The sequence below is a fragment of the Bubalus bubalis genome, chromosome 1 (genome assembly GCF_019923935.1).
Source record: "Bubalus bubalis isolate 160015118507 breed Murrah chromosome 1, NDDB_SH_1, whole genome shotgun sequence".
Classification (NCBI taxonomy): domain Eukaryota; kingdom Metazoa; phylum Chordata; class Mammalia; order Artiodactyla; family Bovidae; genus Bubalus; species Bubalus bubalis.
Window position 1 is genome coordinate 5799743 of NC_059157.1, and position 14551 is coordinate 5814293.

Here is a 14551-nt window from a genome sequence, read left to right on the forward strand (position 1 = left end):
AAAACTGTTCTCACTAGCGTGATGGGAAACGTTAGCATAAAATTAGTTATTTACTGATGGAATAAAAAATATCAAATGTGAAATACCTGTCTGTATACTGCTCATTGATTCTTGTAGCACATTCAAACGTAAGAAAAAAAATCAAAGGCAGAATAGATGAGATCTAATTTTTCTTTCTGTCAGTTTAGGAAATGAATACATGTCCTACAGCCATCACAGCTGGTGAAGTGAACGCATGCAATGTCTGAATTTTTATTTTCCCCGTTTAGATCTTTATATTATGTGCAAGCAAATGATTCTGGTGCCCTCAATTTTTTTTTTTTTTTGTCTTTAGAGGAAATAAACTTACATATATAGTTCATTCCTCTCTCAATTACAGATGTTTAGACAATTAAAGGAGGAATTTTCAAAGCTCAAAGAAAATTAATTTTGACCTTGGGGAAAAGTGTTGAAATGAATTTGTGCTTTTTTTAATCTTGCCATTTAAAACCCAAGAAACCAATATTTGCCCTGCAGGCATAACCTGGATTCTGTAGCTGTACAGAATCCCAGCCCTTCTGGGTGGCGTGAGTCATTGTCAGAACTGTGGCTCCATTATGTATTTCTTGTTAATAATAATTTAATGACAACTAATATTTGTTGTGCACAAACTGTGGGCGAGGTATGGTGCAAAGTGCTTATCTTGCATTATATCAATTAACTCTTTCAGTAACTCGATGATGTAAGTTCTAGGATTATCTTTGTTTACCAGGAAATGGACGTGCTGAGATGTGACATCACTTGCCTCCGTTCATGTAACCTACTCCAATATTCTGGCCTGGAGAATTCCATGGACTATATAGTCCTGCTGCTGCTAAGTCGCTTCACTCGTGTCTGACTCCATGCAACCCCATGGACTGCAGCCTACCAGGCTTCTCCGTCCTTGGGATTCTCCAGGCAAGAACACTGGAGTGAGTTGCCATTTCCTTCTCCAATGCAGGAAAGTGAAAAGTGAAAGTGAAGTCGCTCAGTCATGTCTGATTCTTAGCGACCCCATGGACTGCAGCCAACCAGGCTCCTCCAAGCATGGGATTTTCCAGGCAAGAGCACTGGAGTGGGGTGCCATTTTCTTCTCCAACTGTATAGTCCATGGGGTTTCAAAGAGTCAGACATGACTGAGCAGCTTTCACTTTCATACAATATTTATTTTTCTCTGACTTGTTTCACTCTGTAGAACAGGCTCTAGGGTCATCCACCTCACTACAACTGATTCAGATTCATTCCTTTTTATGGCTGAGTAATATTCCATGGTGTGTAGATAACTACAGTTTCTTTATCCATTAAAAATAACAGTCTAAATAAATTCTGAAAAACCTAATGTATAAGATGTTCTTATGCCTCAATCGCACGCACCCCTTTGCCTCACTTGGGGTTTTGGCCTTGGCTCTGTGTACATATTCCATACAGACTTCGGCTGATTTCCAGCTGTCAGCCTCTGGTGGAGGTCTATGTGCTGCTTCCTTTAGGGGATCATAAGTTTCATCTGTTTTTTTTTTCCCTCAATAACTCCAATGGACCTAAATTGTCAAGATCTACAGGTTAAAGGAAGTAAGGAAGACCTAAACCAAACATTCCCCACACTGCACATGTCTGTCAGCTCAGACAATTTTCCCCACATAGAGAAAAATTAGTTTCTCTTGGTTATAAGTTTTTTTGTCATCCTCTCCCATCTGGAACAACCACTCCTGGCACAGCAGCAAGCCCTCTAGAGGTCTCCAGCCATCTGCCATCCCTCACCAGGAGGAGCTTTTCCCCGGCTACACCTGCATGTAAGTGGACCAGCAGCAGGTTGTCCACGAGGTGTGTGGAGCCCGTCTCCCTGGGCCTCTGCTGCGGACAGCTGTGGGTACTCCAGCAGCCCTCATATCGCACCAGCAGGTGTCAGACAGAGCCATTCAGGGAAGATCGATTTTATTGTCTGCGGGGTTTATGACTGAGGCATGTGCCTCTCCATCCTGCTCTTCATGAAGTCAAAGAGAAGTGCTCAGAATGTCTTCCTGTTAACTGGGTGGGTCCTTCTGATAAATAGCGAGCCCCATGGTGCAGCAGTCACAGCACGCTCTGGGAATAGTCTGCACCTCGGGGCATTGGCATGTGTAAGGGTCAGGCATGACTCCTTCAAGGAACTGGCTTGGTGGGAACAAATAGTGGGAACTGCAGTTAAAGGGAGGCAGGAGATACAGGTCATTCCTTAAAAAAAAAAAAAAAAAGCCGATTTTCATCACATAGAATGAGTAAAGGAGCATTGGGGGATATTGTGGTTGGTTCTCCTGGGAGCAGAGCTGAGCTGAAGATGTGAATGTACATGGCTTGTTTCAGAAGCATGGGCAGGGACCCGGGGGAAGTTGGATGGGGAAGGGAAGCAATCCAACGCACAGTGTGGCATCGGGCAGGTGTTTGGGCAGCTGGGGGACGCTAGGAGACAGGGTGGAAGGTGCTTCGGGATTACTGCCTCCCTAGCTCCAGTCCCACCAGGTGAGGAAGCTAGATTACTTATTCCCCAACCCTTCTCTGTCATCAGCTGAGGCTGCTTGCTGGAGCACGGCAGGGGTCATCTCGAGGTGCGACCCAGAGACCCCATTAAGGAAAGACTTGTTGCCCCGTGTCTGGGTGTGTGTCTGTGGGCACTCTTCTACTTCCAGCCCATTAAGTAGCTGCCTCCATGCAGAAGCAGTTTTCCAAAGTCCTGCTGTTCCATGGTGGCCCACATCCAGTGCCAGCATGGAAGAGGGTAACCATGGAAGGGCATGACGATTGAATCAGGCATAGACAGGACTTGTCATTTAAGCTCATCTCAGGAAAACTCTGATTTAGTGCCCGGGCCCCCTGTAGGCAGGGCTGGGGGAGCTAGCAGAGAGATGATGGGGGTGAAGGGCAGAGGTGGAGAAAGTAATGGAGAAGGTCCAGCCTCATGGAAAGGGAGACAGTGAATTAGGCAGAAAGTGAAGAACTAAAGAGCCTCTTGATGAAACTGAAAAGATGAGAGTGAAGAAGTTGGCTTAAAGCTCAACATTTAGAAAACTAAGATCATGGCATCTGGTCCCACCACTTCATGACAAATAGGTGGGGAAATGGTGGACAACTTTATTTTTTTTGGGCTCCAAAATCATTGCAGGTGGTGACTGCAGCCATGAAATTAAAAGATGCTTACTCCTTGGAAGGAAAGTTATGATCAACCTAGACAGCATATTAAAAAGCAGAGACATTACTTTACCAACAAAGGTCCGTCTAATCAAGGCTATGGTTTTTCCAGTAGTCATGTATGGATGTGAGAGTTAGACTATAAAGAAAGCTAATTGCCAAAGAATTGATGCTTTTGAACTGTGGTGTTGGAGAAGACTCTTGAGAGTCCCTTGGACTGCCAGGAGATCCAACCAGTCCATCCTAAAGGAGATCAGTCCTGGGTGTTCATTGGAAGGACATGTTGAAGCTGAAACTCCAGTACTTTGGCCTCTTGACGTGAAGAGCTGACTCATTTGAAAATACCCTGATGCTGGAAAAGATTGAAGGCAGGAGGAGAAGGGGATGACAGAGGATGAGATGGTTGGATGGCATCACCGACTCAATGGACATGAATTTGGGTAAACCCTGGGAATTGGTGATGGACAGGGAGGCCTAGTATGCAGCAGTCCATGGGGTTGCAAAGAGTTGGACACAACTAAGCAATTGAACTGAACTGAATTGAGTACGTATTAGCGATCACTATTATTGTTATTGATATTAAGGACTGAATTGCACATCCCCTAAATTAATATGTTGAAGCCCCGGTCCCTAAAACCTCAAAATGTGACTGTGTTTGGACACGGGGCCTTTAAAGAAGTTCTTAAGGTAAAATGTGGCAGTTAGGGTGGGTCCTAATCCAGCCTGCCTGGTGTCTTTATAAAAAGAGATTAGGGACACAGAGACCTAGGAACTGTGTGCTCGGAGGAGAGACCCTGTGAGTACACAGCGTGGATGCAGCTGTCTGCTTCTCTCTTGCTCTACTTCACAGATGGCTGGGAGTGCCCAGCCCTGGGCATGCAGTGGTGCAGAGTGTCTGGTTCCTACCCTTGTCCTTCTGTAAGGAAGAAAGGAAATATGTGAGTGTTGACAACCGACAAAGTGCTATGAAGAAACAGTGCTGAAGATAGGGAATAAAGGCGGAATCGTGGAGAGATCTATTTAGGTAGAATTTCTTCCAGCCGACAGACCTCTCTCTCCTACGTATCTGCCTCTTTTCTGAAACCCAGTTCAAAAGAGTCACCTTCCCCCAAAGCCTTAGCTCTTCCACATCTTCTGCTTTAGAGCCTCAGGAAGCCACTGCCCCCTCTAGTTCGGAATCTGTGCTCTCCCTTCCAGGATGCCAGGAGAGCGTGAGTTGACAGCACGGGTCCTTGGAGTCAGTCTCCCTGGGTTCAGATCCCAGCATTGTCCTTTACTGCTTGTGTGGCTTTGGGTAAATGTCTGTGGTTCAGTTTCTCCATCCTTAAAATGAAGATAAAACTGTGCTGTGCTGTGCTTAGTCGCTCAGTCGTGTCTGACTCTTTGCGACCCTATAGGCTGTAGCCCGCCAGGCCTTCTGTCTATGGGATTCCCCAGGTAAGAATACTGGAGTGGGTTGCCACGCCCTCCTCCAGGGGATCTTCCCGACCCAGGAATCAAATTGGGATCTCCTGCATTGCAGGCGGAATCTTTACCAGCTGAGCTACCCAGGAAGCCTGAAGATAATACTAGGACCTGTGTTATGGCATGGATGTGGGGATTAAATACATTAAACCAAGTTTAGAACAATGCTGGGTATGTACACAGCATTACAAGGGTCATCATGCGTGCCCTGGTTACACTTGCTTGTGTCCATGTTTTATCTCTCCCTCTAGGCACAAGCCTAAGCACAGTTAAGAACAAGAAATTTGGGGTCAAAGTAGAAGAAAATCAAATTCTGGTTGAACAGCTTTTTCAGATGCATGAGCTTGGATACAATCACTTGACCTTTCTGAACCTCATTTTCACTGCCATTTAAATAATGAGAGCAATACCTACATGTTGAGTTATTGAGAGGAGTAAATAGGAACCATACTCCAAATGTCTACAGAGACAGCTCTCAGTGCAGACTGCAGGCATTCTCACCTTGATCCAGGAAAGGAGTCCTTATTTATTATTTGTTTTGGTGTCCTCAGAATTCACCACTCATGAAGTCAATGATACTGGTTGATGCTTTTGGACTGTGGTTCTGGAGAAGACTCTTGAGAGTATCTTGGACAGGAAGGAGATCGAGCCAGTCAATCCTAAAAGAAATCAATCCTGAATATTCATTGGAAGGACTGATGCTGAAAAGCTCCAGTACTTTGGCACATGATGTGAACAGCTGACTCATTAGAAAAGACCCTGATGCTGGGAAAGGTTGAAGGCAGGAGGAGAAGGGGATGGCAGAGGATGAGATGGTTGGATGGCATCACCGACTCAATGGATGTGAGTTTGGGTAAACTCTGGGAGTTGGTGATGGACAGGGAAGCCTGGTGTGTTGCAGTCCGTGGGGTCACAAAGAGTTGGACATAACTGAGTGACTGAACTGACTGACTGAGTGTCTGATAACTCACTGTATAACAGAGTGAAGAAGTGAGCAAGCAGCAGTGTCTGCCGCAGACCTGGTCATGGGGATGGGTAGACATGCCACATTCCCATTTTGCTTGTTTTGTGCTATGCAATAGATTCTCATTATTTATGTGTGTGTGTGTGTGTGTGTGTGTGTGCATGCTCTCCAGTAAGTTCTCAGTAGTTATCTGTTTTATACATAGCAGTGTCTATATGTTAATCAGTCTCCCAGTTTATCTCACCCCATCCCCCTCTTGGTGCTCATACATTTGTTCTCTGTCTGTGTCTCTATTTCTGCTTTGCAAATAGGTTCATCTGTACTCTTTTTCTAGACTCCACATACATGCGTTAATATTTGTCTTTCTCTTTCTAACTTACTTCAGTCTGTGTGACAGTCTCTAGGTCCATCCATGTCTCTGCAAGTAACACAATTTCATTTCTTTTTTTTGGCTGAGTAATATTCCGTTGTATATGTGTATATACAATGCACATATATATGTACCACATACTTTTTTATCCATTCCTCTGTTGATGGACGTTTTAGGGTACCACTTCATACCAGTCAGAACGCCCATCAGCAGAAAATCTACAAACAATAAATGCTGGAGAGGATGTGGAGGAAAGGGAACCCTCCTACACCGTTGGTGGGAATGTAAACTGGTGCAGCCACTGTGGAGAACAGTATGGAGGTTCCTTAGGAAACTGAAATAGAGCTACTGTATGATCCAGCAATCCCGTTTCTGCTTCTTTATTCCCTGGAGACAGATGGCAAAGGGTGTGTGGTCTCTGTGGAGAGGGACTCTCACCATCCTCCCCGTTTCCTTCCAGGCGCCTTGACTTGCCCACCCCCGATGTGCTGATTGCTCTTCCCCACACAGAGTCACCAGCTCATGCTGTTCCGTTACTGTTCTGTTCTGGAAATGAACGAGAGCTTTGGTAGGGGCTTGGGAAGCTGGCCCGCAAGCTTGAAACTTCCGTCAGAGAAAGCAGCTATCAAAATGCAGCCAATTATCTGCTTCCGGCTTTGGTTTTCAAGCTGGAGCTCCAAGGAATTTCATGGAGGACCATATTTCATGATGATAAGCTTTGGAAATTCTGACTGTCAATAAAGCAGGTGTCTGCAGCCCTGACAAGACACAGAACTTGTATTAGCAAATGGGACATTTTAATTCAGAGGGCCCTCAGCTCTTTCATGTTGCTGCTGTCATGCCCCTTGGTGACTCCCCATTATATCTGACATCTGGCTTTCTGTCTTTAATCAGGTACTAATTTATTTTGGACAATTTTCAGGGATAGTCAACCAAAAGTCATGTTCTTGTGGCTCCAGAAAAACATTTCTCTCCTCACCTCGCCCGTATTATATTGTTTAGAATAAAATGCTTCATTAAACTAGTTATCAGTGACAGACTCGTGTCACAAGTTATTCCATCCTGCAGTGCTCTCAAGAGAGCAGTGTAAAATCAAACTGAAGCTAATGTGAAAATGGGTCAGATTGAGCAATGAGTAAAATTTAAAAGTATGGTACACTGTTCCTTTTATGATGTCATTTTCTCCCTCTAGCCATTCTCTTTGACAACAAAAATGTCTCTCTATGATTTAGGGCCCTAGTGAAAAGCAGAATAGGGGATATTACACTAAATATTTGACCAGCCACCCCACTTCTCCACTCCCTATGATTTGATTAAGCCCAAGTCATCTTCCCTTCCTCGCAGGCTCCACTTTGGTTGAGGCTACCATTTTCTCATTTTGCCAACATCTGCTGTATCATTGAAAAAGCAAGAGAGTTCCAGAAAAACATCTATTTCTGCTTTATTGACTATGCCAAAGCCTTTGACTGTGTGGATCACAATAAATTGTGGAAAATTCTGAAAGAGATGGGAATACCAGACCACCTGACCTGCCTCTTGAGAAACCTATATGCGGGTCAGGAAGCAACAGTTAGAACTGGACATGGAACAACAGACTGGTTCCAAATAGGAAAAGGAGGACATCAAGGCTGTATATTGTCACCCTGCTTATTAAACTTCTATGCAGAGTACATCATGAGAAATGCTGGGCTGGAAGAAGCACAAGCTGGAGTCAAGATTGCCAGGAGAAATCTCAATAACCTCAGATATGCAGATGACACCACCCTTATGGCAGAAAGTGAAGAGGAACTAAAAAGCCTGTTGATGAAAGTGAAAGTGGAGAGTGAAAAAGTAGGCCTAAAGCTCAACATTCAGAAAACTAAGATCATGGCATCCAGTCCCATCACTTCATGGGAAATAGATGGGTAAACAGTAGAAACAGTGGCTGACTTTATTTTTCTGGGCTCCAAAATCACTGCAGATGGTGATTGTAGCCATGAAATTAAAAGACACTTACTCCCTGGAAGGAAAGTTAAGACCAACCTAGATAGCATATTCAAAAGCAGAGACATTACTTTGCCAACAAAGGTCTATCTAGTCAAGCTATGGTTTTTCCAGTGGTCATGTATGGATGTGAGAGTTGGACTGTGAAGAAAGCTGAGAGTCGATAAATGGATGCTTTTGAACTGTGGTGTTGGAGAAGACTGCAAGGAGATCCAACCAGTCCATTCTAAAGGAGATCAGTCCTGGGTATTCATTGAAAGGACTGATGCTGAAGCTGAAACTCCAGTACTTTGGCCACCTCATGCAAAGAATTGACTCATTGGAAAAGACTCTGATGCTGGGAGGGATTGGGGGCAGGAGGAGAAGGGGATGACAGAGGATGAGATGGCTGGATGGCATCACCAACTCGATGGACTTGAGTTTGGGTGAACTCCAAGAGTTGGTGATAGACAAGGAGGCCTGGCGTGCTGTGATTCATGGGGTTGCAAAGAGTCGGACATGACTGAGTGACTGAACTGAACTGAACTGACCATTTTGTCACTTGGGTAATTAATGCTGACCTTGTGATGTAAGCTTGGACATGTTCCTTCCTTTTCAGTATCTTTGGGCAAGAGTTTAAGAAGCACTGACATTCATTCTTCTTTCAATGTTTGGTAGAATTTGCAGGTGAAGCTGTTTGGTCCTGGGCTTCTTTGTTGGAAGATTTTTGGTTACTGAGTCAATCTCCTTACTCATGTTTTTAAAAATTTATTCATGATTCAGTCTTGGTAGGTTAGATGTTTCTAGGGATTTATCCATTTCTTTTAGCTTACCCATTTGTTGGTATATAATTGTTCATTATTGAATTGTCTGTTTTTCCCTTCAGGTCTGTTAATGATGGTTTAAAATATTTGGATGCTCATACGTTGGATGCATATAAATTTATGGTTGTTATATTCTCTTGACGATCTGACTCCTTTATCATCATATAATGATCTTCTTTATCTCTTGCTACAGTTTTTGAGTTAAAATCTCTTTTGTCTGATAATAAGTATAGCTACTTCTGCTCTCTTGGTTTCCAGTTGTATGAATATCTTTTCCCATCTCTTCATTTTGAGCCTATGTGCATTCATGGAGCTGTAGTGAGTCTCTTGTAGGCAAGATATAATCAGGTGTTTCTTTCTTTCTTTTTTTCTTTTTTTTTAAATCCAGGGACTTCCCTGGCTGTCCAGTGGTTGAGTCTGCATGCCCCCATTGCAGAGGGCACAGGGCAACTGAGATACTGTGCCAGACAGAAAATAAAAAATAAGAAGTTAAAAAACCTATTCAGCCACTCTTTGTCTTTTGATTAAAGAATTCAAGGGGACTCACTAATGCCATCTTGTGTTTTCTGGCTCTCTTGTAGTTTCCTTGTTCCCTTCTTTTTCTCTGTCTTCCTTTGTATTGATGGTTTTCCACACTAGTATCTTTGCTTCCTTCCCTTCTTATCTTTTGTGTATTTACTCTAGGTTTTGCTTTGTAGTGATCATGAAACTTACATAAAACATCTTAGAGATATAACTGTATGTTTCATCCTGATAAGAAACTTAACTTTGATTGCATACAGTAACTTTATTCTTATCCCTGTTTTAGTTTTTTATATCACAATTTAGCTCTTTATATGTTCTGTATTCACTAACAGGTTATTGCCGTGACAGTTTTTTAAAAAAATGCTTTTGTTCTTTAACCTTTATTAAAGCAGTTTCTTAAAATTAATCATTTTGTCATAAATTTCTCATGCTCACTCTTCCACTCCTAGGAATCCATCTAAAAGAAGTAAAAATCTGTCTATACACAGACTTTTTCATGAATATTTAAGCATCATTATTTACAATAATCCAATACTGAATAACCTGAAAGTCTACTAAATGGTGAGTGGATAAATAAAATGTGATGTTTCAAAAGAATGAAGTGCTATTCACCAATCAAAAAAGAATGGGCCACTGGTACATACTACAACATAAATGAACCCCAAAGTGTTTTGTGAAGAGAAAGAATCCAGGCACAAAATGTCACATCTTATATAATTTTACTTATATGAAATGTCCAGAAAAGAAAACTTTTTAAAGACAGATAGTGACTGCCTGGGGTGTAGGTAGGAATTGAGAGTGATTGCAGATAGGCATGGAGAATCTTTTCTGGCGTGATAGAGATGCTCTGAAATTGGATTACAGTGACAGGTATGCAATTCTATAAAATTTTAAAACTCATTGAATTGTATATGAAAAGAGTGAATTTAATGGTATATAACTTACACCTCAGTACAGCTGTCAAAAAGAATAATAAGAAAAATAGAGTAGTTAAAACATTTCTCCAGTTTTTGTAGTAGAAGAATATAGGGATATACACCATTAATGACAGTATGTAAAAATAAAACAAAATGAGACATCTTACCAGACGAAAACTCTTCTGTCTTTTTGGCTTTCCACTCCTCTCTTCTTGGAATGCAGTCTTGATGCCTGGAGGTGCGACAGCCATCTTGTATTCATTGAAATAAAAGCCGGATACCGAGGACAGTGTAGCAGAAAGGTAGAAAGACCTTGGATGCTTGATGACATCTTTGAGTTACCACAATCCAGAATCATCTCTTTTCAGACTTCTGTAAATTGAGAATAAGAAACTTCTATTTATGTCAGTATTAGCTGGATTTATATCATTTGTAGAAGGAAAAAAGTTACATCTTCAAAGGTTTTTTAAAAACTCATTAACCAGACCTTAGTGGTCTGGCTTTGCCTATAGCTTTAAGAGGCTTGATTGAAGGCCTCTAGGTCAGTGATGGAAATAGATTGTTTTCCCTCCGTCTACATCACTCTCATTCTTCTCCTGGTCTCCTGCCCCACTAAGAGCCAAACCAGTCTGGTCTTCAGGCTTGACCTGCTTCTATAAAGGCTCATCAAGAAATAGCAGCCATCCTATAGAAGATTTAAACACCAGTCTTCCATTCCTGGTGGCTCAGCTGGTAAAGAATCCACCTGTAATGTGGGAGACGTGGGTTCAATCCCTGGGTTGGGAAGATCCCCTGGAGAAGGGAAAGGCTACCCACTCCAGTATTCTGGCCTGGAGAATTCCATGGACTATAGAGTTCATGGGGTCGCAAAGAGTCGGACACGACTGAGCGACTTTCACTTTCACTTTCTTCCGTAGCCTCTAGCCATAGGTCAGCACAGCTCACCTGGCTTCTTCCTTATTCCAAACCCTTGGATATTGTTTTTTTGTTGTTGTTTGTTTGTTTGTTTTGAGGGAATGGACAAGGAAGTGATTAGAGGCCTTGTTTAGCTCTAGTTTCCTGTTTCTAATGATACAAGGAAATCCGAGGTGTTCTCCTGCGTAGTCACCCATTGAAAAAGCCAGGGTTGTCACCTGGCACCTCCCCGCTCCCCCAGCCACAGACACTCCTCCCAGTCATCCTGGCTGTGTTGACCCTATACAGTGGTTTATGAGAGACATCAGCGAGGCAACCCACTCACCATGTTGTAGAAAGGACTTGTGAGGCACAGGTCTCTTGTCTGGTATTGCTCAGACCTCTAGAAGACCTCATCACCTTTCCCTTCTATCACTTCTAGGGTTTGGAGAAAGATTGACCGACATCTAAACTTTCTCCTTTCTTGTTATAGTCTTCCACTCAAATAGTTGGGGGCAAAGACCCATTTTGCCTGATAACAAATTCATGACATTCATTTTGGTCTTGTACTGGTTTTTAAATATTTAAAGACAGAGTATTGGATGTGTGGTTATCTTGCCTAGTTTTTTAAAATTCATTTTTATTGGCATATAGTTGCTTTGCAATGTTGTGTTAGTTTCTGCCATACTTGGAGTCTGGCTTATGCTCCTGCTTTTCCATGTCCTGCTTTAATGGAGGTCTTAGAAAGTCCCACCCTGGCAACCAGCATCGACAAGAGCTCTACTCTGCACCCCAAAACAGTGTATTCTATTCCTGCTTATCCTCAGTGATAAACCTGGTTTGATTTTGTCCTGTGTCTGTTCAAATTTGGACTGTTTTTGGATCATCTCCTTCTTGGATCTGCACTTGTGTTTATTCCAGAACCCCCATGAGCCCTGGTTTGTTCCTCCTCTTCATCTCAACAGCCATGCAGCTGGTGCAGCTGGGAAAGTCTGTACCATCTTCCTGCTGAGGGATAATTATAGCAATTGAAGCCTAGACTGGTGTTTCAAGGGAGTAGTATTTCCACATCCTCATTAAAACGGGTTCAATTTGCTGTATGATTTGAGTGGTAAACACTTTCCCCAATATTGTGAATTTTAAAACATTCTATCAGTGCAGAAAATATGCAAAATGCATAGCTTATGATAAAGCATTTGGCTAGGATATGAATACCCAGAAAAGCTCTGGTTTACTATATAAATATTATAAAACAATTCGAGTGTCTTAGGAAAGGGATTTGGTAATTTGAGTCAAGGAATAAGAAATACTTTTATCGGGCCCATTAAAAAAACAAACATACATAATGGGATATAGACTGGAAAGAACATTAGTAACAGGTAAGTCACCATCATTTCTTTCAAATAACTTAAAGGAAGTCAAGTAGGAGTCTTTGGTTCCAACATAATTCAGTTCACCACAGAGTGAATTTCTTAGGTTACATGTGAAACATTCATGGACTACATTTCCCTTCAGCATCTCTCCCTGTGATGACGAATTTAATGGAGAAAACTTAGCTAACAGAATGAGAGTCGCCTGTACTTTGATGACCTCCAGCTAGTTATGATCTCAGGGAGTCCATGAATTCCTAAAAGCATTAAACCTATGAGCCATGGTAATGGGAAAGGGAGAATTAAGTAAAGTTTTTTTCCCCTCCCTATTGATTTTATACTAACCAGACCAATAGAAACCCTAGAAAAGTAATTGTGTATGAGAGAAAAAGAGGATTTTCTCTTGCATAGCTTCGTGTATGTCTATAATCTATTAAGGTAAGTGGTAAACTGGGATCCACTTTTCCTGCGTTACTTGTTGAGGGTGGTAGCTAGTCACTAATAATAGGATCTAAAAATTTCAGAGTTTAGGAAAATCGATCAAATACTTTCATATTACCTGAAAAAAAAATTAGCTACATACTTTTTTCTTTATTTGAGCTAATGTTTAGACTCAAGTACTTAACTGTTCTTCAGCAGAAAGAACACACTCCCCTTTCCTGAACACAGCTAGAATCAATCAACTATCTGCGTAGTAATGTTGACAACAAAAATTGTGAAGTCTCAGCAGGACACGTGACTGAGCATCTATTTAGCTCATGATTCAGTGGACAGTCTGGGAGTCAGCTGATCGAGACTGGGCTTGACTGTGCGCTCAGTCCCGCGTCTCTCAGCCTCCTTGCAGGATGAGCAGACTAGTTTGAACCATTCTTCTCATAGCAGTGGCACCATTGAGAGACAATTTGAGTGAAAACACTGAAGGCCTCTTAAACCTAAGCTTCTATTAGCCAAAGCCTTATGTAGCTAAACCCAGTGTCAGGAGATAGGAAACCAAGTCACACGGGAAAAGGCAAGAGTACCGGAAAAGGTGAAAAGGATGGGGCTCATTGTACCACCAGACACACGGCTGCAGAGGCATTCAAGTACCAAAGAGGAGGGAACGAGACTTGATAAATACCAAGGACGTAAAATACAGAAAAATATACTTATTGATGGTTTCATCTATTCACTTACTGTGCTAGTTATTCAGTTCAGTTCAGTTCAGTCTCTCAGTCGTGTCCAACTCTTGCTACATAACAAATTATCCCAAAACTTAGCTGCTAAAAACCCCACACATTTATGATCTCACAGTTTCGATAGGTCAGGAATCACATTTGGCTGGGTCCCCTGGGTCTGAGTCTCTTGCAAGACTATAGTTAACATAAAGTTTGACTGGAAGAATCCACTTTCAAACTCACCTACATGGTTGTTGGTAAGATTAAATTCCTGTGGTCTGTTAAACTGAGGCTTTTGCTCCTCATGAGTTGTTGGCTGCAGGTCTCTTGAAGTTCCTTGCCACGTAGGTCTATCCATAAAACATCTTACAAAATGGTAGCAAGCAAGCAAGAAGGCAAGAGTAAATTCCAGCAAGAGACAATGAAAAGTAATGTGGAAGTCACAGTCTTCTGTAGCCTAACTGTAGAATGACATTCCATTTGTTAGAAGTAAGTCATTAGGTCCATCCCATGCTTAAGGGGAGGGGATTATGCAAAGGAGGCTTCCCAGGTGTCTCAGTGGTTAGGAATCTGCCTGCGAATGCAGGAGATGTAGGTTCAGTTTCTGGGTCAGGAAGATCCCCTGGAGAAGGAAATGGCAACCCACTCCAGTATTCGTGCATGGAGAATCCCATGGACAGAGGAACCTGGCAGGCTACAGTCCACGGGGTCGCAAAGAGTCCGACATGACTGAGCGACTAAACAATAGCAACAGTTATACAAAGGGTGTGAAGTCCGAGAGGGCAGAGATCACTGGGAACCATTTCAAAAGCCACTTAATGCTCTGAATCATTCTTCATTTTATGGAGCCTCTGATAGAATCTTGGGCTTGGAATGTGTGTATGTATACAGAGATGGAGAAAATCATGCGCCCAGGCTTTGAACAGA

At 42.4% G+C, this 14551-nt stretch overlaps 1 long non-coding RNA gene across 1 annotated transcript; it reads right to left on the reverse strand.

Annotated features, from left to right (window-relative positions):
• Positions 1-3651: 3651 nt before the first annotated feature.
• Positions 3652-14178, reverse strand: LOC123332547. The gene is made up of 4 exons (XR_006549373.2): positions 13868-14178; positions 10374-10578; positions 5146-5303; positions 3652-4096 (listed from the first exon to the last, which is right to left on the reverse strand). It is a non-coding gene; the product is annotated as an uncharacterized LOC123332547 (long non-coding RNA).
• Positions 14179-14551: the final 373 nt, after the last annotated feature.